This window comes from Wyeomyia smithii, chromosome 1 (assembly GCF_029784165.1).
Source record: "Wyeomyia smithii strain HCP4-BCI-WySm-NY-G18 chromosome 1, ASM2978416v1, whole genome shotgun sequence".
Lineage (NCBI taxonomy): Eukaryota > Metazoa > Arthropoda > Insecta > Diptera > Culicidae > Wyeomyia > Wyeomyia smithii.
The window spans coordinates 118,924,571-118,949,634 of record NC_073694.1 but is presented as its reverse complement, the minus strand read 5'-3'; the positions used below and the strand labels follow the sequence as shown (position 1 = coordinate 118,949,634).

Genomic DNA, 25,064 nt, shown 5'->3' with positions numbered 1-25,064 from the left:
GGACTTGAAGCGCAAGATCTATTCCAACAATTTTGTCGCGAAAACGGAGGAGGAATTAATAAAAAAAACGAAGAAAGAGCTTAAAAACATGGCTACACGCATGTTTTCGTCCGCCATGGCAAATGTTACGGTTAACTGCCGGAAGGCCGCACGCAAGGACGTAATATTTTTTTGCGAGGAAGCTAACATGATAACCTTGCATGGGAAATTCATCCAACTTATTTATCTGTCATAGTTTTTTTTTCATCACCATCTGAAATAGTTTTTTTTTTCATCATCTGAAAAAAATTTTTTTACCGCAAACCTTAGCTGTCAAATTATCGATACTTATCGATATTATCGATAAAACCCCCGGAATTATCGATTGTTATCGATGTACGTTTTGGGCGATATTTCCCATCACTACTTGCAACAAGGCTCGCTGGCTGTTTCGGTTGCTGACGGTGATTAGGGATGCACGAGCTTTTGATACGCACCGACTCGCGAAAATAACCAGCGGCTTTTTTGAGCGCCCCAAAACTGATCATTTGCCCAAAACCGAAGTTTACCGAAACTAGTGATGGGAAACTTATCGATACTTATCGATAATATCGATAGATGCTGGACATCGATATTATCGTTAATTTTTTGACGCTAGCGATAATTATCGATATTATAAGAGTGAGCACAAGTCAGTGCGGCTTGTTACTGGAGGAGACCCAAAAGAAGGAGACCTCACCTACCCTACCCCAGGAGTTGCTTTTGCCGCTAGGTATTTGTTGGGTGCTGCTATTCGACAAGATTTAGCATTGTTGGAGGTTGTGTAAAGGTTCGCCCCGGATGTCACTGAGTTTCTGAGAAAAAATGGTAACTAAAAAGGTATTTATAGTTTTAGTTTCCTAAGAACAGATGAATTCAACAAATCAATACTGGAGAACTTTAATTATATCCCAACTTTTTGCACCATCTCATAAAAAGCAATGATACCAAATTGTAATAAAATGCATTTTCTCTGGCTTGCCAACTCTTATAATATGATGGACATGCATAGCGGCAGTGTATTGGTAATTTTCTGGTAATTGTTTAGTTTAACTTGGAACTGTTTAAGTTTAAAGTATCTGTTACCCAACAAACAATTTTTAGTTCCACTAAAAATCCAAATCAACAAAATTGTTGCGTCAAAAAAAGAGTTCTGATTTATACAGGGGGTAGACAAAATAATTGAGATAAATAAAACTCTCAAATTTTAAGTGGCCAGAACTTTACGAAAAATGAATCAATTTTGATGACCGGTTTCATTTCACTGGAAAACTATCCTAGTTTCCTAGTATTGTGCATTTAAATAAAAATTATCAAAACGTCGCTGATAAACTGGCAGTCAGGCTCACTTCCGATGCTTATTTTTGTTGTTCTCGCAACACTGCAACCATCTCAGCCGCCACTGCGCTGTCAGTCCGGCTTACAAAAACAAATACATTAAAATCATTCCCGCAGTTCATGTTGTGTAAACACGCAGTTGCTTTATGTGTTTGTAAAGTCGGAAGAAAGTTCGGAAGTCGGAAGTTCGACTTCCGAACTTTAATTTAGTGCTGGCGCCACAATATTACTTGAGAACTTGGCGTGACCAACCTACACCGAAAATGTTTCGGATTTCAAAAGTGTGTGTCAAAGTGTACATTTTTGCAACGCATAGAACGTTTTATGCAACTAAATTGTCTATCTAAAATACTTCATTTAAAAAAATCTGAGATCACCGATATTATCTAAAATCATTTTGACGTTGACTAACGTCTTTATCGAAGTTAGGCCCCTGAATTTGAAAATCTAGTAATTCAACCAGGGAAATCCAGAGAAAAGTGGTCAGGTTTTGAGCGCTTATTTTGCAGTCATCTATAATCAGGTTTTCGAGGTTTTGGCATCAATCGATCAGAAATTCTTTTACGGTTAAATTTATGTAACAAAAACAAACTATTGTTTGAGATACACTATTGAAAAATTGGTAATTAATATCGATTGTCTAAATCATACCGCGCAGCCAATCACTACCCCTCTTCCCAAGCACAGTCGACACTAACGGATACAATCGATCTGATTTTGTTGTTATTATTGTTGTCACTTTCTGTTTCCGATGTTTATGCTGCTGCTAGCGGAAAAAACCTTGCAAATATGCATCTTTTTGTTGGTGTTAATTTTACGACAGCGGCCGGCGCCCCATCATTCTGATTCCAAAACCGCACCAGTGACATGCGGACACTAGGTGTTAGCAGCTGAAAGGAGGAAATACAAAATAGTACCGGTCATCTCGTGCCGGTTTCACCCGTTATGCTGGTGGCTTTAGTAGTAAATGGCTACTGCAAAACACTTAAATGGCTGGAGTTCTGGACGGACTAACCAGGAAACTATAATCGGCAACTGGCACCTTTTGGTGCCTTGAAATTTTGGTACAGAAGCGGCTAATTGAATTTTCTGTTTTACCAAATGCTGCTGCTAGCGGAAAAAAACCTTGCAAAAATGCATGTTTGTGTTGGTGTTAATATTACGACAGCGGCCGGCGCAGCTTTCAAGAAACATTTGCCTCTAGCATTCCATCATCTATGTAGCCCCTCCTTAATTTTAATTATCTGACGAAGCCTTGGTATAAAACGTATCGTTCGAACATTTCACCCCATCAGTTTCATTATTAAACCGTACCGGATACATACGGACGCTCGGTGTTAGAAGCTAAAAGGAGGAAAAACAAAATAGTACCGGTCATCTCGTGCCGGTTTGACCCGTGATGCTGGTGGTTACTGCAAAATACTAAAATGGCTGGAATTCTGGACGGAAACCAGTAAACAAGAAATCGGCAACTGGCACCTTTTAGTGCCTCGCAGTTTTATAATAGAAGCGGTTAGTTGAATTTTATGTTTTACAAATGCTGCTGTTAGCGGAAAAAAACCTTGCAAAAATGCATGTTTATGTTGATGGTAATTTCACGACAGCGCTAGGTGTTAGCAGCTGAAAGGAGGAAAGACAAAATAGTACCGGTCATCTCGTGCCGGTTTCACCCGTTATGCTGGTGGCTTTTAGTAGTAAATGGCTACTGCAATACACTTAAATGGCTGGAACTCTGGACGGACTAACCAGGAAACTATAATCGGCAACTGGCACCTTTTGGTGCCTCGAAATTTTGGTACAGAAGCGGCTAATTGAATTTTCTGTTTTACCAAATGCTGCTGCTAGCGGAAAAAACCTTGCAAAAATGCATGTTTGTGTTGGTGTTAATATTACGACAGCGGCCGGCGCAGCTTTCAAGAAACATTTGTCTCTACCATTCCATTATCTATGTAGCCCCTCCTTCTTTCTAATTATCTGACGAAGCCTTGGTATAAAACGTATCGTTCGAACATTTCACCCCATCAGTTTCATTATTAAACCGTACCGGATACATACAGACGCTCGGTGTTAGCAGCTAAAAGGAGGAAAAACAAAATAGTACCGGTCATCTCGTGCCGGTTTGACCCGTGATGCTGGTGGCTACTACAAAATACTAAAATGGCTGGAATTCTGGACGGAAACCAGTAAACAAGAAATCGGCAACTGGCACCTTTTGGTGCCTCGCAGTTTTATAATAGAAGCGGTTAGTTGAATTTTATGTTTTACAATTGCTGCTGCTAGCGGAAAAAAAACCTTGAAAAAAATGCATGTTTATGTTGATGTTAATTTCACGACAGCGCTAGGTGTTAGCAGCTGAAAGGAGGAAAGACAAAATAGTACCGGTCATCTCGTGCCGGTTTCACCCGTTATGCTGGTGGCTGTTAGTAATAAATGGCTACTGCAAAATACTAAAATGGCTGGAATTCTGGACGGACTAACCAGTAAACGAGAATAATCGGCAACTGGTACCTTTTGGTGCCTCGAAATTTTGTTACAGAAGTTTTGTGAAAGAAGCGTTGCAATTCCCTCTACTATTTGCTTCAATGGAATATTTTTTTTTTATAAGAATACGGTAGTCAACGTCATGCGGTCGTGTCTTGAATACCACCCTCCTACTTTTTTTGTTTTTAAAATTATATTTTTTTCAGAGTAGGATCTTAAACTTATTTTTTATATTTTTAAAGGAAAGTTCAGATAATTTTAACTAAGATATATTGATTCATAAGAAAAAGGTTCAAATACAGTTAGGTTTTCTTACGCGGGGTAAACCCAAGTGAAAAAGATAAGATCCACAACCTTCGATTTCGCTGGATCGAATTTGTTTACAGTTCCAAGCGAAGTGAAATTTTTGCAGGTTGCATTTTTCACGGGCGTGAAAAAATGAACATTTTTTATGAGATTTTCACTTCGATTGGAACTCTAAATAGGGCTTTAGAGAAAATCCGCGTGAAAATAATCTGACCTTTTTAAATGTTAATCCAGATAGATTTTCAAACGCAAGTTTGCAAAGTTGCTTGGTTTAATAAGACCTACACACCCACAATGTTCGATTGAATTCTGCTAGAGTGCTGCAAGCTCAAAGAATACTTAATAAATTCATACCTCGATGATTCCTTGGCGAATTTTCAATCTTTGGCTACCAATGAACTCGAAATAAATTCTGATTTATTGACAATATATGAACCTAAGTGAAACAGAATGTCAGAAAAAGTTTTACGCGTTGCAAAAATGTACACTTTGGCACACACTTCGCACACATCTGAAACATTTCCAGTGACCCTTGGTCACGTCCAGTTCTCAAGTAGTACTAGGAAACTAGGACAGTTTTCCAGTAAAATGAAACCTGCTTTGTCAAAATTGATTCATTTTTCGTAAAGTTTTGGCCATTTAAAAATTGACAGAATTTTGCCTGCTTCAATTATTTCCCTTATTATACAACCTTCAAAACAAACTTCGGCTTGAAACTACTCCGTAGGAAGCACTCCGGCGTAAAACCCGAAGACTTTCCAAAACAAACTGTTTAACTCGTCCGGTTGTTCGAATTTTCATTCGCAGTATCGTAAGATTTGTCATTCAAGGCCATACATTTACTGTCAATTTAACGTCAACGCAACGCAAACGTATCCATTCTGTTTGGGCAATCACTGACTCTGTTTTTAACCGATTTACATAGCAAAATTGCATTTGTCGAATAACGTTTTCGGTGAAAAAATAGACCAAAATTGCCAATTTTTCATGGGTTTTCCTTTAATCGCACTGCCGAAACTACTCATGCATCATCAATCAGAGTAATCTATGACTTAGCAAAAAAAAATTGACAGCTTTATCAGTCAAACTCTCACTTTTATAGCGAAAAAAGTGAAGCTACTCCGTTCAGAAGTGTGCGCGTTCAAAGAACGGTACCCCGCCGCGTCAAAAACGGACATCGTGCGGCACTTTATGGACACTGGGTATGCCCGTTCTGACATCTACAACATCTTGACACTATTGGACAACGATCAGAGCATCGAAAGGAAGCCCGGCTCCGGACGGCCAACGACCCCGAGCGACAAGAAGCTTCAAAGGATGCTGAAGAGGAAAACCGAGGGAAAAGTGGCTAAATCACTGCTTGCACTTGGCCGGGAGGTTGGTGCATGCGCTAAAACAGTGAAAAGTAAAAGAGAACATGGACATACATGTCAGGAAGCGGCAGTCCTGTCCACTGGTCTCGGAGCTGCAGGCAATGACGCAGCGACAGCGGTTGAACAAGATGGTCAAGTAGATTTTCCCGGCGAATCGCGACGTGGCAGTGGCGATGGACGACTAGACTTATCTCACCCTGGATGGCAACGACTAACAGGGCTCTTCGTATTTTACCTCCCCCACGAAGGAAGTGAGTACCGAGCTTAAGTTTATTTCACAGACCAAGCTCCCCAAGAAGGTGCGGCTGTGGCTGACAATCAGCGAGAAAGAGATGTCAAAGTTGCTCTTTTTTCGCTCCGGGCTGGCCGTGAACGGGGAAATTTAAAGTACGAAGTGCCTGCCAGAAGTTGCGTCGTTCATGAAGAAATACCATAAGCGCGAAGACACGGTGTTCTGGCCAGATTTGACGTCGGCCAACTACTCGAAGCGATCGTTGTAGGAGATGGAGCGGCTGAATATCGATGTGGTACCGAAGTCGGCGAATCCCCCAAGTGTCCCCTAGCTGCTTCTCATCGAGAATTTCTGGGAAAACTTAAAGCGCAAGATCTTTTTTTTTTGTTAGGGAATTAGGATTACGTTGTCCATTGATGTGAACTTTTGTAATAAAGCGCAAGATCTATTCCAACCATTTTGTCGCGAAAACGGAGGAGGAAATTAGAAAAAAAAAACGAAGAAAGAGCTTAAAAACATGGCTACACGCATGTTTTCGTCCGCCATGGCGAATGTTCCGGTTAACTGTCGGAAGGCCGCACGTAATATTTTTTCGCGAGGAAGCTAACATGATTACCTTCCATGGGAAATTTATCTAACTCAATTATCTGTCTTAGTTTTTTTTTCATTACAATCTGAAAAAAGTCCATTTTTTTACCGCAAACGTTAGCCGCCAGATTATCGATACTTATCGATAATATCGATAAAGAACCCGAAGTTATCGATTGTTATCGATGTCTTTTTTAGGCGATATTTCCCATCACTAACCGAAACACCACAATTTTGTGTGTATCCAGCTTTTTACGCACCATAATGGCGGTCGCTACAATGCGTGTTCGTAATATGCGAACCTCTCTGCTTACGTTAGATTTGGGATTTCTGAAAAATTGGCAACACAAATGTTGCCAGATATATTTTTCTTTTGATAAAATTCATGAAGACTTAAAACTGACGTAAGCAGAGTTGTCAAAAGGGTGGGTAATTTATTACGAACTTTGCATTATAGCGTCCGCCATTATGGCGCGTAAAAAGCTGGATACCATATAGGTGTCTGGAAAATAGCCGAAAACTATCAAATACCACTCAATATGAGCGTTTCTTTAATTTATTTGATGTACGGAGGCCGGAATTTTCGGAATTGTTATGATGCACTGAAGCCACAAATCGACCTCAGACAACATTTTGAATTGTAAGATGGCGACTTCCGGTGTCTGGAAAACAGCCGAAAATGATCAAATACCACTCAATATAAGCGTTTCTTTAATCAGATTGACACACGGAGGCCGGAAATTGTTCCCAAATGCCATTTTGAAATCCAAGATGGCGACTTCCGGTTTCCGAAAAACAGCGGCAAATGACCAAATACCACCCAATATGGGTATTTTCGGAATTTTTATGTAGCACTGAAGCCACAAATCGACCTCAGACAACATTTTGAATTGTAAAATGGCGACTTCCTCTGTCTGGAAAACAGCCGAAAATGACCAAATACCACGCAATATGAGTGTTTCTTCAACCAGATTGACGCTCAGAGATCAAAATATGTCTCCTAATGCCATTTTGAAATCCAAGATGGCGACTTCCGGTTTCCGAAAAACAGCGGCAAATGACCAAATACCACCCAATATGGGTATTTTCGGAATTGTTATGTAGCACTGAAGCCACAAATCGACCTCAGACAACATTTTGAATTGTAAAATGGCGACTTCCTCTGTCTGGAAAACAGCCGAAAATGACCAAATACCACGCAATATGAGTGTTTCTTCAACCAGATTGACGCTCAGAGATCAAAATATGTCTCCTAATGCCATTTTGAAATCCAAGATGGCGACTTCCGGTTTCCGAAAAACAGCGGCAAATGATCAAATACCACCCAATATGGGTATTTTCGGAACTGTTATGACGCACTGAAGCCAAAAATCGACCTCAGACAACATTTTGAATTGTAAAATGGCGACTTCCGCTGTCTGGAAAACAGCCGAAAATGACCAATACCACCCAATATGAGTGTTTCTTCAACCAGATTGACGCTCAGAGGCCAAAAATTGTCTTCTAATGCCATTTTGAAATCCAAGATGGCGACTTCCGGTTTCTGAAGAAACAGCGGCAAATGACCAAATACCACCCAATATGTTTTTTCGGAATTGTTATGATGCACTGAAGCCACATATCGACCTCAGACAACATTTTGAATTGTAAGATGGCGACTTCCGATAAAACAGCCAAAAATGACCAAATACCACTCAATATGAGCGTTTCTTTAACCAGATTGACGCACGGAGGCCGGAAATTGTTCCCAAATGCCATTTTGAAATCCAAGATTGCGACTTCCGGTTTCCGAAAAACAGCGGCAAATGACCAAATGCCGCTCAATATGCGTATTTCCGGAATTGTTATGAGGCACTGAAGCCACAAATCGACCTTTCAACCTCAGACAGCATTTTGAATTGTAAGAAGGCGACTTCCGGTGTCTGGAAAACAGCCGAAAATGACCAAATACCACCCGATATGAGTGTTTCTTCAAATGACCAAATAACTCCCAATATGGGTATTTCCGAGATTGTTATGACGCACTGAAGCCACAAATCGATCTCAGAACATTTTGAATTGTAAGATGGCGACTTCCGGTGTCTGTAAAACAGTCGAAAATGACCAAATACCACCCAATATGAATGAGAATGAAGCTGAAAATTGACCTCAGACATCATTATGAATTGTAAGATGGCAACTTCCGGTTTCTAAAAAACAGCCAACAATGGCCGATTTCCATACAATATGAGTATCTTCGGAACCAGAATGATACACAGGAGCTAGAATCGACCACAGACACCATTTTGAATTCGAAGATGGTGACATCTGGTTTCTGGAAAACAGCCGAAAATGACCAAATAACACCCAATATGGGTGTTTCTGAAACCAGAATGACGTTCAGGGGCCAGAAATTGTCTCCAAATGCCATTTTTAAATCCAAGATGGCGACTTACGGTTCCTGAAAAATAGCCCAAAGTGACCAAATACCACCCAATATGAGTATCACCGGATCCAGAATGATGCAAGAAATTGACCTTAGACAACAGTTCGAATTGAAAAATGGCAACTTCTGGGAAACAGCCGAAAATAACCGAATACTACTTCATATGGATATGTCCGTAATCGAAATGATGTAGAGAAGCCAAGCATTGACCCTGGACCATTTTGAAGATGACCACTTTCAGTTTCTAAAAACAACGAAAAAACTGAAATGCACCCAATATATATCCGGAATAGAGGTCATGTACAAAGGCCAAAAGTCGAGGATGTTGTCCTTCCGATAAAACCAATCATTTTTAAACGATATAATCCAATCGCAAGGAATCAATGAATTTGAAATGTTCAAAATTATTAAATTGAACACTAAAATAGGCGGGACGAAGTTTGCCGGGCTATTGCGATGTACTGTGTAAAAATTACGAAGCGTTTGAAACGCTTGGTAAATGCCCAAAGGTGAGAGTCCTGACTACAATTAAATTTTGTTCACGGTAAAAGTGAGCGATTCCAAAGAGTATGTATTGGTGAAGCAAACGGTAGATTAAAAGGTGTAATGGTGTCTTCAAAGAGACGATATGTAGGTACACGCACGCAGTTGAGACAATACGAGAGAATGAAATATTCATGTATGAGTGTCGACTGACGGTTCCAGAGAGGAAAGGCCGAAATTTAGAGAGATTCACTAGACGAGCTTTGAGGCGGAAGGACGTACTTTTGGATTCGTGCCGGTAATCGAGAAAAACATATAAAAAGATGGCGGATCGTTCTAAAGGAAGAGGGGTCCAACGCAGAAAGGAAAGTTACGACAAACATGCACATGAACAGGGATATCGAGAGAAAATCTCACATAAGATAAGTTGGACGTAAATCTGATCTTCACACAAAAATTCCCTTTGTGATCCACAGGAATATTCGCAACCTTTTTTTGAAGTTAATTTTACAGGCAGACAACAAATTCACGGCAATAAAATGTGAAGAATTTTTTAAAAGTGTTCCCAAAAACAGTAAACAACGACTGCTATCTGAATCCGTGTCTAAGCACAAGACTTACTTTACTTTACTTACTTTACTTTTTTGGCTAACGGACCGTTCACCGGTCTAGGGCCAAACGAATTAGAGATGTCCAGCTTCTTCTGTCTTGGGCAGCGGTTCTCCAGTCTGCCCGTACACCAGCAGATCGTGCATCTTCTTCCACCGCGCACATCCACCGCGTGCGAGGCCTACCACGGAGTCGACGGCCTCTTCCTGGTTCTCTACTGAAGATAGTTTTGGCGGCTCTCTCGTCAGGCATTCTGGCTACATGTCCAGCCCAATGAAGCCTGCCCCGCTGTATTACCTTCACTATATCAGCATGTTTGTATACCTGGTACAACTCGTGATTCATGCGTCTGCGCCACACTCCATCTTCCAGTTTACCGCCAAGTATCGATCGCAGAACTTTACGCTCAAAAACTCCGAGCACTCGTCGATCAGCTTCCTTCAGCGTCCATGCTTCATGTCCGTAAAGGGCCACCGGGAGTATCAGCGTCCTATACAGCGCTAGTTTTGTGCGAGTTTGCAAACTACGGGACCTTAGCTGGTTACGCAGTCCGTAGAAAGCCCTGTTCGCAGCTGCAACTCGTCGTTTCACTTCACGGCTCATATCGTTGTCACATGTCACAAGCGTACCAAGATAAACGAATTCGTCAACCACTTAAAATTGTTCCCCATCTATCTCCACCTCAGCACCAACACCACGGGAACTCCCACGCTCTCTGCCAGCTACCATTTACTTCGTTTTGGCAGAGTCAATGACAAGTCCCAATCTCGCTGTTTCTCTCTTAAAAGGTACGAAGGCCTCCTCCATGGTCTTACGGTTGATACCGATGATATCGATGTCGTCCGCAAAACCAAGAAGCATGTGAGATTTCGTGATGATCGTACCGTTCCTTTCGACGTTTGCTCTTCGTACTGCACCCTCAAAGGCGATGTTAAACAGTAGGTTGGAGAGCGCATCCCCCTGCTTCAGTCCATCCAACGTTACCAACGCGGCTGATTTCTCGCCAGCTATCCGCACGCACGATTTTGATCCCTCCAGTGTCATACGACTCAGCTTTATTAGTTTCGTAGGGAAACCGTGTTCCAGCATGATCTGCCACAGCTCCTTCCTTTTCACTGAGTCGTATGCCGCCCTGAAGTCCACAAACAGATTGTGAGTCGGTAAGTTGTACTCCCGGAACTTATCGAGGATCTGTCGCAGGGTGAAGATTTGATCCGTCGTGGAACGCCCTTGTCGAAAACCAGCCTGGTATTCGCCAACAAAGGATTCCGTTAACGGTCTCAATCTGAAGAACAGGATACGGGAGAGCACTTTATATGCGGAGTTGAGCAACGTTATCCCTCGATAGTTGCCACAATCCAATCGATGGCCCTTCTTATAGATAGGGCATATGAGGCCTTCCAACCAGTCGTTCGGCATTTGTTCGTCCGCCCAGATTCTTAGTATTATCTGGTGGATTGATAGTACAGCCGCTCGCTTCCCGCTTTTGGAAGTTCGGCCGGAATACCGTCCTACCCAGCGGCTTTGCCGTTTTTCAGCTCATTAATCGCCCTTTTCACCTCCTCCTGTGTTGGTGGCCCCACAGCTTGTTCGTCACTCATAATCGTCATCCTGTTCCAGCTCTGCTCATCCGGCTCCTCACCGTTTAATAGCGCCTGAAAATGCTCCTTCCACCTGGCTGCAACCGTCGGTTTATTAGTAAGCAGCAGGTTACCGTCCTTGTCATTACACATGACCGGCACAGGGAAATTCCTGCTTCTGACTCTGTTGACAGTTCTATAGAATCTCCACACGTCGTTTTGAGCATAGCTGTCCTCTGCGCTGGCGAGCACCTGCTCCTCGTACTCGCGCTTCTTCCGACAGTGGGTTCTATTTTCGGCAGCTCTTGCCACCCTGTACCTCTCTCTGTTCTGACGCGTAGCCACAGTGAGCCGCATGCTCCTGGCATGGTTCTTTTCATCTGTCGCTCTCTGGCACTCTGCATCGAACCAGCCATTAGGTTGTCTTCCACGCGTCGTACCTACCTCCCCTCTCGCAGTCGTTTCGATGGTGCCGTGGATACTGCTCCACAGCCCATTTATGTCTTCCACTCCTTCCTCCTGCTGTTCTGCTATCCGTTGATCCAGCTCTCTGGCGTATTCTGCTGCCACGTCATCAGCTTTCAACCGCTGAATGTTGAAACGCGTCGTCCTCTCTGATCGAGGTTTCAGCACGTTCGACAACCGTGCGCGGATCTTACAACCGACGAGATAATGATCAGAGTCAATGTTTGGTCCCCGAAAAGACCTAACATCAGTAACATCTAAGCACAAGAATCAGGCGAAAAATTTGATATGAAATGCGCGACAAGAAAAAAGTTGAAGGATGAGTGTATGAACTCTACTTGTATTTCCAAAAAAATTTGTTGATTGATTTTTTGTTTCGTTTGTTTTGTTTTCTGAATAAAACGGGATTATTTGTTTGTTATTATTTTTTCTGTTAATGTTGTATTTAATTCCTGAAAAAGCTAAGGCTACAAGGTATGAAGAAACGGTAAAAATACAACCTGGGAACTATCAAGTGCAAACTTCACTATCTTATATTCGACTTTTTGAAGGCCCAATGTCTCAACAGCACTCTAATTCAAGGATGGAAAAAATCACTCACTCGGAGAATCACTTCCGATTTTTTATCGCATGGAATCGTTTTGTTAATTTTCATTTATCAACAATGATACGGCTGCTTTGTTACAGAAATGAAAAAGAATCGTTACTGATAATTTCTGAAGAATCAATACTGAAAATTCTTGTTTACTGAAGACGAAAATTCTCTCACCGATTTTTTTCCAGTCCAATAGTTTTGAGCTGCATTTTTTGCAATACATTCAACCTTGAATCAACGACATAAAATGATGCCTTACTCTACAGATTTGTTTCACAATGATATAAAATTGGACTCATGAAGTATAAAATATAGAAAGTATCAAACTAGTCTCTCGATAAATCTTTAATGTATTTCTTGCTTGAAACCTCCAAACTATAAGGCAATTCAAATCTCAATCTTGCATTTACTTCACGTAGAGTAGCGAATGGCTTCGTCAGTGGTTTCCTTCGGCAGGTTTTCTACAGCGATCTTATGTAGGAACTTGCCGAAGAAAACCACTGCCGACGCCGTTCACCATCCTATATTATATGAAAGCTTGCATGTAATATACTTGAATACATGCACATCCTGGAAATCAGTTTGATTCTGTTTGTCTATTTCTAGATGACAACACCCCGTAGAACATTTAGCTTTCCTTCTTGTTTAATTATTTCAAAAGAAGAAAATTAGCTTCTCGGTTTGCGCGTGTTGTACCTATCTACACGTGTGAAAAAAAAATCGAAAGCGCGAAACGAAACAAACAAATCAAAGTAATCGCGAGTAAAAATTTTTCACCACATATCCTTTTGAAATTATCGAAAGCGATAGAGAATCAGTTTGGACTACTGATTAATTATCACTTGAACGATTTTTCCCATCCTTGCTCTTATTACAATCAGACTGAAATATATTGAGTACATTGGATCGGACTGGTGTTTCAAAAAATACACTCAAACGAGTTAATTTTGTGCCTTCGGTTTGGATTGTACCATTTTCTTCTGTTATATGTTGCGTAGCCACAATATTATTATCAGTAGTCAAAAACCATTGATTAACTTTATCAGCATTTAATGTAAAATTTTTCCATTGCATTTTGGAGAAAACTCTGGAGTTGTTCGTAGTTGGTGGATCTTTAATATTGTTTTTCGCGCTTGGAAAAATTTCATTTTTTTTTAAAACTGGCTGCTTGTTCTCGGGTTTCAAAATAACATTTTTCGTGACCTCATTTAATTAACTCATACGCTTAGCGATTTTCGCAGTGGCTTACTACCGGTTCGAACTGAATTTTTATTTCGAATAATTTACTCTCGAATGGATATGGGTCATTCCATGCGGAGTGACCACGAGCACAAACTTGGACACGACCATCACAACTTTTGCTCAAAGTTGGGAGAATTATTCATCTACTGTCACTTTGGGAAAATCCCGAATTTGGTGTCGATTGGAATACCCCCCGCTCTGTGGGACCCCCCTGTTTATTGCAAAGTCACGCATATTTTGTTCAAAATCTCTTTTTTCTTTTTCTTACAATTCATAGACGTAGGATGTCTGGAAAATACTGATAGATGATTTTTGAAGAAAATAAACCAAGGAAGCCAGAAAAAATATAAGTTTTGACCGGAAGTGTTGCTAGATAAATTATTTTTGTATTTGAAAACTAAATTTACATTTTTCGGCAAATGCAGCCATTTTGATTTTAAATTTGATAATTTCATCGTGTTCCTTGGAAATTTTCATATAAGAAACAACTATCATCCCGAGGTAATATGAGCCAATCTCGAGATATAACAATTTTACGAAACAATTTTACAATTTTACGGTCTATAAATTGTAAAGAAAAGAAAAAAGAGATTTTTGACAAGAATTGCGTGACTTTGTAATAAAGAGGGGGGTCCTAGAGAGCGGGGGGTATTCCAATCGATACCAAAATTGGGATTTTTCCAAAGAGACAGTAGATGAATCATTCCCCCAACTTTGAGCAAAATCTGTGATAGTCGTGTGTAAGTGGCATGTACACTTCATATGGAATGACCCATTTGCACTAAATTCATACAATAGTCCAAAACGTTTCACGTCAGCGACCAGGTACGTAAGGCGTCGTACACAAATTACGTAACCCATGAAGGGGGAGTCAGCGTTACTTATTGTTACGTAGGGGGTAGTATCAACAGTTACGTAACTGTGATGTTTGCTCGAAATTGAAAATTCGGAGGGGGGTCAGGCTGATCAGCGTCACGTAATTTAGGGGGGGGGGGGTAGTCATATCGAACGTTTCCTATCGTTATATCCAGCTTTTTACGCGCCATACTGGCGGACGCTATAATGCAATGTTCGTAATTAATTTCCCACCCTTTTGACAACTCTGCTTACGTCAGTTTGAAGTCTTAATATATTTTATTAAAAGAAAAATATATCTGGCAACATTTGTGTTGCCAATTTTACAGAAACCGTAAATCTGACGTAAGCAGAGAGGTTCGCATATTACGAACACGCATTATCCAGCTTTTTACGCACCATAATGGCGGGTGCTATAATGCGCGTTCGTAATTTATGAACCTCTCTGCTTACGTCAGTTTTGGCAACATTAATGTTGCCAGATTTATTGTTTTTCGTGCGGAATAGATGAAGAGTCAAACTGACGTAAGCAGAGTTGTCAAAAGGGTAGGTAACATATTACGAATTTTTCCTTATAGCGTCCGCCATTATGGTGCGTAGAAAGCTGGATAGCGACCGCCATTATGGTGCGTAAAGAGCTGGATAGGGGGGGGGGGGGGTCTGAAATCTAGATTTTCAGCGTTACGTTTATCTTCAGCGGTGGTCCAAATCGTTGTTTTGTTGTTTTTTTTTGGAACAAACTTAAATGCACTGGTGCACCGGTGGTGTAAATTTTGTTTTATACCAGATCTAAATTGAAAAATTTGAAACTGGTACAAGTTTTGGTCTTTTTGGTCACTTTTTGGAACAAGAAATAGATCGTTCTAAAACCCTTAGAACGCTACCAATAGATGGGTAAAATGTCATATTTTAATTGAATACCTCATTTTTAGCTGTTTCCATATAAGCATTTTGCGAGTGTTGGAGAGTAAACAAAACAAAGATTTTTCATGACAATTCACAATTCTTTTTGTGGCTTTTCTGAAGAAGAAAATGAACAGGTTTGTCGTTTTTGGCTTTAAGGAAACCGACCAACAAAAGAGGGAATTCTGGAAGACCATAACCGTAGGTTCAACTACTTGGTTTGCAACCATCAGCCACCAGGATGACAAATATGTTGGCTACTCGTTAATCGTTGTAATTGTAGTGGGACTAGAGAAGACCTCTGGGCATTTTCAGCGGTGGTCCAAATCGTTGTTTTGTTCTATTTTTTGGAACAAACTCAAATTCACTGCTGCACCGGTGGTGTAAATTTTGTTTTATAGCAGTTCTAAATTGAAAATATTTGAAACTGGTATTCGTTTTGCAGGGCCGGTGTCACATTATTTTCCCGAGTGGGTAGTAGGGAATGGGGAAGGTTCATGGGTAACAAAGGCTTTTCCTTTCGAAAAGTCGACAGTACATCAACAATAGGGTGCCAATGGAATGTTTAAGAGAAATTAGATTTTCGAATTTCGTTCAGTAGTCATGTTTCCCATTAATTTTCCATGAAAGGCAATTATATAGGCTCATTTGCAAAAGTAATTCCACGCCTTTGCGAGTGGCTTTCCGAGAGTTTACCGGAACATTCGCCATGGTGGACATGCGTGTAGGCATGTTTTTGAGTTCTTTCTTCGTTCTATTTATCAATTCCTCCTCAATTTTCTCGTCAAGATTGTTGAGGTAGGTCTCACGCCTCTGATTTGTCCAGAAACTCTGGATGGGATGCAGCTGGGGAACGTTGGGTGGGTTGGCCGACCTGGGTGCCGCATCGATTTCCAGCCGCTTCATCTCCTCCAACGATTGCTTCGAGTAGTGACCGACACCAGATCGGGCCGGAGCACCGCGTCTTCGCCCCTACGGTATTTCTTGATACACGACGCAACTTCTGGCAGGCACTTCGTACAATAATTTTCCTCGTTCACGGCCAGTACGGAGCTTCTCGCTGATTGTCAGCTACAGCAGCACCTACTTTGGGAATTTGGTGTGTGAAATGAATTTCACCTCAGAGGTCACTTCCTTCGTGGGTAAAGTAAAATATGGAGTGCCCTGCCAGTTGTTGTCATCCAGGGTGAGATAGGTCTCGGCGTGGACCACCATCATCACGTCGCGATTCGCCGGAAAAATCGACTCGACCATCGAGCAACTCCGAAACCAATGAACGGGACTTCCGCTTTCTGATGTCCATGTTCGCCAGGTACTTTTCCACTGTTTGGCCGGTTGAACCGACCTGCCAATCAAGCGTACGCAGCGATGTAGCCTCTTCGCCCTCGGTTTTCCTCTTCAGCATTCTTGTCGCTTAGGGTCGTCGGCCGTCCGGAACCGGTCTTTCTTTCGATGCTCTGATTGTAGTCCAGCAGTGCCAAGATGTTGTAGATACCGGAACAAGCGTAACCGGCGTCCCTTTTCCGTACGAAGTCTGTTTTCGACGCGACGGGGTAACGTTATTTGATGGCGCACACTTCTGAACGGAGTAGCTTCACTGTTTTCGCCATTATGGTTAGATTTTGAGTCAATTTTTTTCTGCTGACTCATGGGTTACTATGATTGATGCTCCATGGGTAGTTTCGTCAGTGCGAGTAAAGGTAAACTCATGAAAAATCGGCCTTTTTTGAGCATTTTTTTCAATGCCAACGTTAGGACTCAACAATTTTGTCTTCTCGAAAAAGGTTTCCATCCAAAATTTGAGCTTAATCGAACTTCTGAGAGGGTTTCACTTACAGTAGTGAAAGTCTTACATTTTTGAACAACCCAAAAATGCACAAGAGAAGTTCTTGAAGTTTCAGAAATCGATTTTTTTTATAGCAAATCTCTTAGGAATGCATGAATGGTCGAGAACTGAACTTTAGAACTCTATCGTAAATGAAATTCAGAACTCTATCGTAAATGAAACAATTAAAAAAAATAATCCTTTCCTCTGAGTAACGTTACAACTCTACATAAGTCTGTAGATTTATAACCTCTCGCTTAACGATATCCATCAAAAAATCTGTCGCTCGCAACAGTACTTTTTTCTGGTTTTGTCCAATAGTTCCGTGTGGGTAAGTACCCACATGGATATTTCCCGAGTGGGTACTACTACCCATACTACCCACATGGAACGCCGGCATTGACGTTTTGGTCTATTTTTGTCACTTTTTGGAACAAGAAATAGATCGTTCTAAAACCCTTTGTACGCTACCAATCGGTGGGTAAAGTGTCATATTTTAATTGAATACCTCATTCTTAGCCCTTTCCATATAAGCGTTTTGTGAGTGTTGGGGAATAAACAAAACAAAGATTTTTTATGACAATTCACAATTAATTTTTGTGGCTTTTCTGAAGAAGAATATGAACAGGTTTGTCGTTTTTGGCTTCAAGGAAACCGACGAGCAAAAGAGGAAATTCTGGAAGACCATAACCGTAGGTTCAACTACTTGGTTTGCAACCATCAGCCACCAGGATGACAAATATGTTGGCTATTCGTTAATCGTTGTAATTGTGGTGAGACTAGAGAAGACCTCAGGGCATTTTCAGCGGTGGTCCAAATCGTTGTTTTGTTCTATTTTTTGGAACAAACTCAAATTCACTGCTGCACCGGTGGTGTAAATTTTGTTTTATAGCAGTTCTAAATTGAAAAAATTTGAAACTGGTATACGTTTTGCAGGGCCGGCGTCACATTATTTTCCCGAGTGGGTAGTGAGGAATGGGGAAGGTTTATGGGTAACAAAGGCTTTGCCGGGGGGATACCTGAACAAAATATTACGAAAAGTCGACAGTGCATCAACAATAGGGTACCAATGGAATGTTTAAGAGAAAATCGATTTTTGAATTCCGATCAGTAGTTATGTTTCCCATTAATTTCCCATGGAAGGCAATTATATAGGCTCATTTGCAAAAGTAATTCCACGCCCTTGCGAGTCGCTATTCGAGAGTTTACCGGAACATTCGCCATGGTGATTAACTTTATCAGCATTCAATGTAAATTTTTTCCATTGCATTTTAGAGAAAACTCTGGAGTTGTTCGTAGTTGGTGGATCTTTAATATTGTTTTTCACGCTTGGAAAAATTTCATTTTTCAAAACTGGCTGCTTGTTCTCGGGTTTCAAAATAACATTTTTCGTAACCTGATTTAATTCACTCATACGCTCAGCGATTTTCGCAGTGGCTTACTACCGGTGCGAATTGAATTTCTTATTTCGAATAATTTACTCTCGGATGGATATGGGTCATTCCATACGAAGTGACCACGAAAAGGCACAAACTTGGACACGACCATCACAGATTTTGCTCAAAGTTGGGAGAATTATTCATCTACTGTCACTTTGGAAAAATCCCAAATTTGATGTCGATTGGAATACCCCCCGCTCTGTGGGACCTCCCTGTTTATTGCAAAGTCACGCATATTTTGTTCAAAATCTCTTTTTTCTTTTTCTTACAATTCATCGACGTAAGATGTCCGAAAAATACTGATAGACGATTTTTGAAGAAAATAAACCAAGGAATCCAGAAAAAATATAAATTTTGACCGGAAGTGTTGCCAGATAAATTATTTTTGTATTTGAAAACTAAATTTACATTTTTCGGCAAATGCAGCCATTTTGATTTTAAATTTGATGATTTCATCGTGTTCCTTGGAAATTTTCATATAAGAAACAATTATCATCCCGAGGTAATATGAGCCAATCTCGAGATATAACAATTGTACGAAAAAAGTTGTAAACTTCGTATTTATTTTTTTTTTATAATTTATAGATGTAAAACACCCGAAAAATAGTGACGAGAATATTGAAGAAAATAAACCCAGGAATCCAGAAAAAATATTATTTTTGACCGGAAGTATTGCCAGATGGATAATTTTTGTTTTTTAAAACTAAATTTACATTTTTCGGCAAATGCAGCCATTTTAATTTTAAATTTGAGAATTTCATCGTGTTCCTTGGAAAATTTCACTCAAGAAACAACTATCATCCCGAGGTAATATGAGCCAATCTCGAGATATAGCATTTTTACGAAAATATTTCTGAAAAATAATTAAAAAAAATAAATAATAAAATAATTACGAAGTTTTCAAGTTTTTTCGTAAAAATGTTAAATCTCGAGATTGGCTCATATTACCTCGGGATGATAGTTGTTTCTTGTGTGAAATTTTCGAAGGAACACGATGACATTATCAAATTTAAAATAAAAATAACTGCATTTGCCAAAAAATGTAAATTTAGTTTTGAAATACAAAAATAATTAATCTGGCAACACTTCCGGTCAAAACTTATATTTTTTCTGGATTCCTTGGTTTATTTTCTTCAAAAAGCATTTATCAGTATTTTTCGGACATTTTACGTCTATAGATTGTAAAGAAAAGAAAAAAGAGATTTTTGACGAAAATTGCGTGACTTTGCAATAAAGAGAGGGGCCCTAGAGAGCGGGGGTATTCCAATCGATACTAAAATTGGGATTTTTCCAAAGTGACAGTAGATGAATAATTCCCCCAACTTTGAGCAAAATCTGTGATGGTCGTGTCCAAGTGGCATGTACACTTCATATGGAATGACCCATATGCATTAAATTCATGCAATAGTCCAAAACGTTTCACGTCATCGACCAGGTGCGTAAGGCGTCGTACACAAATTACGTAACCCATGAAGGGGGGGGGGGGAGTTGAGTCAGCGTTACTTATTGTTACGTAGGGGGTAGTATCAACAGTTACAGTAAAATTTCGGAGGGGGGTCAGGCTGATCAGCGTCACGTAATTTAGGGGGGGGGGGTAGTCATATCGAACGTTTCCTATCGTTATATCCAGCTTTTTACGCGCCATACTGGCGGACGCTATAATGCAATGTTCGTAATTAATTTCCCACCCTTTTGACAACTCTGCTTACGTCAGTTTTAAGTCTTCATATATTTTATCAAAAGAAAAATATATCTGGCAACATTTGTGTTGCCAATTTTACAGAAATCGCAAATCTGACGTAAGCAGAGAGGTTCGTATATTACGAACACGCATTATCCAGCTTTTTACGCACCATATGTAATTTATCGTAATTTATGAATCTCTCTGCTTACGTCAGATTTGTGATTTCTGCAGTTTTGACAACATTAATGTTGCCAGATTTATTGTTTTTCGTGGGAAATAGATGAAGAGTCAAACTGACTTAAGCAGAGTTGTCAAAAGGGTAGGTAACATATTACGAATTTTTCCTTATAGCGTCCGCCATTATGATGCTCAAAAAGCTGGATAGCGACCACCATTATGGTGCGTAAAGAGCTGGATAGGGGGGGGGGGTGGGGGTTCTGAAATCTAGATTTTTAGCGTTACGTAATTTGTGTACGACGCCTAAGGGCATCTTCAGCGGTGGTTCAAAACGTTGTTTTGTTGTTTTATTTTGGAACAAACTCAAATTTACTGCTGCACCGGTGGTGTGAATTTTGTTTTATACCAGAACTAAATTAAAAAAAATTGAAACTGGTACAAGTTTTGGTCTTTTGGGTCACTTTTTGGAACAAGAAATAGATCGTTCTGAAACCCTTTGTACGCTACCAATAGATGGGTAAAATGTCATAATTTAATTGAATACCTCATTTTTAGCTGTTTCCATATAAGCGTTTTGTGAGTGTTGGAGAGTAAACAAAACAAAGATTTTTCATGACAATTCACAATTCTTTTTGTGGCTTTTCTGAAGAAGAAAATGAACAGGTTTGTCGTTTTTGGCTTCAAGGAAACCGACCAGCGAAAGAGGAAATTCTGGAAGACCATAACCGTAGGTTCAACTACTTGGTTTGCAACCATTAGCCACCAAGATGACAAATATGTTGGCTATTCGTTAATCGCCTTAATTGTAGTGGGACTAGAGAAGACCTCGGGGCATTTTCAGCGGTGGTCCAAATCGTTGTTTTGTTCTATTTTTTGGAACAAATTCAAATTCACTGCTGCACCGGTGGTGTAAATTTTGTTTTATAGCAGTTCTAAATTGAAAGTATTTGAAACTGGTATACGTTTTGCAGGGCCGGTGTCACATTATTTTCCCGAATGGGTAGTAAGGAATGGGGAAGGCTCATGGCAAACAAAGGCTTTGCCGGGGGGAGGGGGTCATGTTTCCCATTAATTTCCCATGGAAGGCAATTATATAGGCTCATTTGCAAAAGTAATTCCACGCCCTTGCGAGTTGCTTTCCGAGAGTTTACCGAAACATTCGCCATGGTGGTCATGCGTGTAGGCATGTTTTTGAGTTCTTTCTTCATTCTATTTATCAATTCCTCCTCAATTTTCACGTCAAGATTGTTGAGGTAGGTCTCACGCTTCTGATTTGTCCAGAAACTCTGGATGGGATGCAGCTGGGGAACGTTGGGTGGGTTGGCCGACCTGGGTACCGCATCGATTTTCAGCCGCTTCATCTCCTCCAACGATTGCTTCGAGTAGTGACCGACACCAGATCGGGCCAGAGCACCGCGTCTTCGCCCCTACGGTATTACTTGATACACGACGCAACTTCTGGCAGGCACTTCGTAAAATAATTTTCCCCGTTCACGGCCAGTACGGAGCTTCTCGCTGATTGTCAGCTACAGCAGCACCTACTTTGGGAATTTGGTGTGTGAAATGAATTTCACTTCAGAGGTCACTGCCTTCGTGGGTAAAGTAAAATATGGAGTGGCCTGCCAGTTGTTGTGATCCAGGGTGAGATAGGTCTCGGCGTGGACCACCATCATCACGTCGCGATTCGCCGGAAAAATCGACCCGACCATCGAGCAACTCCGAAACCAATGAACGGGACTTCCGCTTTCTGATGTCCATGTTCGCCAAATACTTTTCCACTGTTTGGCCGGTTGAACCGACCTGCCGATCAAGCGTACGCAGCGATGCAGCCACTTTCCCCTTGGTTTTCCTCTTCAGCATTCTTTGGAGCTTCTTGTCGCTCAGGGTCGATGCTCTGATTGTAGTCCAGCAGTGCCAAGATGTTGTAGATACCGGAACAAGCGTAACCGGCGTCCCTTTTCCGTACGAAGTCTGTTTTCGACGCGACGGGGTAACTTTCTTTGATGGCGTACGCTTTTGAACGGAGTAGCTTCACTGTTTTCGCCATTATGGTTAGAGTTTGAGTCATTTTTTTTTCTGCTGACTCATGGGTTACTATGATTGATGCTCCATGGGTAGTTTCGTCAGTGCGTGTAAAAGTAAACTCATGAAAAATCGGCCTTTTTTGAGCATTTTTTTCAATGATAACGTTAGGACTCAACAATTTTGTCTTCTCGGTAAAGGTTTCCATCCAGAATTTGAGCTTAATCGAACTTCTGAGAGGGTTTCACTTACAGTAGTGAAAGTCTTACATTTTTGAACAACCTAAAAATGCACAAGAGTAGTTCTTGAAGTTTCAGAAATCGATTTTTGATAGCAAATCTCTTAGGAATGCATGAATGGTCGAGAACTGAACTTTAGAACTCTATCGTAAATGAAATTCAGTACTCTATCGTAAATGAAACAATTAAAAAAAAATCCTTTCCTCTGAGTAACGTTACAACTCTACATAAGTCTGTAGATTTATAACCTCTCGCTTAACGATATCCATAAAAAATCTGTCGCTCGCAACAGTACTTTTTCCTGGTTTTGTCAAATAGTTCCGTGTGGGTAAGTACCCACATGGATATTTTCTGAGTTGGTACTGCTACCCATACGAAGCGGGGGCCTAGTGTGGTTGGTAACGTCTCCGCCAACCACGCTCGACGCCTGGGTTCGAATCCCACCGCCGACATAGGTGTCGATGGTTGTGAGGTGGCGTGATCCACTCACAACCAACCCAACTGGTCTAGATTCAATCCTAGCCGACACTGGGAGATTTTCTGAGGCGAAAAATCTCTGGGATCACGCCTTCCATCGCATGAGGAAGTAAAGCCGTTGGCGCCGGTCCGTTAATAAACGGGTCGTGAGTTAGGGTCCTGGGTGTGGAGTCGCCTCCCTGGGCGTCGGTGATTGGCCACAACAGTGGCGGACCTCACAAGACCGACGGAAAATAAGCGAGAATAAAAAAAAACTACTACCCATACTACCCACATGAAACGTCGGCCCTGGAGACAGAATTTCTCAACAAACAGATTATCATTCTATAGTACTCAATCACTTGGACAACTCTGTCGAAGACATGAATGTTCTATGTCCTAAGATTAGAGAGCTATTGCATCCTTCATGCTCACATAGGACACGTACCACTTTTGCTCTCAACGTTTTCTGGTTGTCATTATTTTTCCCATAGAACAAAAGTGGTTCTATTTTTTTTATTGATGTTTGTGTAAGTTTCTCAACCAGAACTCGTTATGCTTTCATGTAACGTTTTTTTAAACCTTTCCAGCAATGATTTAGTGCAGTTATGTTGGAAAAAATTGTTGAAAATAATTGAATATTTGAGTGTTTTCGTTAATCGCGTCTCCTGAAAAATTTACTTAATGGCACATGTACCACTTTTGCTCTCAACGGCTCATATCTCGATCAAAGCAGGTATAGTTTTGAATAGTCTTTTCTTCTTTTCTTTCCATAACTTTTGAGCCACATATCAAATTTTTACGAAGTTTGTTATTTGTAAGTTTGAGAGATGACTCGTTCGTATGACACTAGTTATGTTCAAATAAGTCATGTTATATTTGAGATAAAAGACTTTCGTTGTTTTATTAACAGTTTAATACATAACGGTTGCTTAAGTTCGATTATAATTAAATGAAATGGGAACGTATAGGGCAGCCAAAATTTGAAGCCACGTGTTCAATCATAATTCATCAGTTAACCCTTAACTAGCCCGCTCATCTGATAATAATATTGATCAAATCGGTTGTGTAGTTTCAGAGATAGAGAAGTTTCGTGATTTTCATAGTTCGGTACATTACAGATGAAGTTACAGTTCGATTAGAGTAAAATTCAATAGGGTGTTATGAGCCAGCTTGACTTTTTATTTGACACTAATTTTGTGGAAATCGGGTCAGCCATCTCTGAGAAAAGTGAGTAAGTCGAAGTAGTCTTCGGAATATGTCCCTTTTCATAGCTGGATTTCAAATTTTTGAACATAACAGGCAAAGTAATAGTCCGATTGCAAAACAAATCAATAGGGTCTTATGGGGTAACTAGACCTTCCAATTGACACTGATTTTATGAAAATCGGTCTAGCCATCTCTGAGAAACATGAGTGAGATTAAACAGTCTTCAGAACACATTTCTTTTCATAACTTTTGAACCAATGTCCAATCTTTATAAAATTTGAAAGTTAAGGGTATTTAGGTAGCCCGTTCATTTGAAACCAATTTTGTTCAAATCGGTTGTGTAGTTTCCGAGATAATGATGTTTCATGATTTTTACATTTTGATACACAACCTCTAAACTAAAAATCCGATTACAATGAAATTTAATAGGGTCTTATGGGGCAACAAGATCTTTCATTTGCAATTAATTTCATGAAAATCGGTCCAGCCACCTCTGAGAAAAGTGAGTGAGAATAAAAAT

The 25,064-nt window shown here is 40.5% G+C and overlaps 1 protein-coding gene across 1 annotated transcript in view; it reads left to right on the top strand.

Moving 5' to 3' along the window:
- The first annotated feature begins 580 nt into the window (after positions 1-580).
- Positions 581-25,064, top strand: part of LOC129718088 (zinc finger MYM-type protein 1-like) — a 124,911-nt gene continuing 100,427 nt past the window's right edge. Inside the window, exon 1 of the mRNA XM_055668507.1 lies at positions 581-846. The gene's annotated coding sequence lies outside the window, so the exon portion shown is untranslated. The remainder of the gene's footprint in view (positions 847-25,064) is intronic.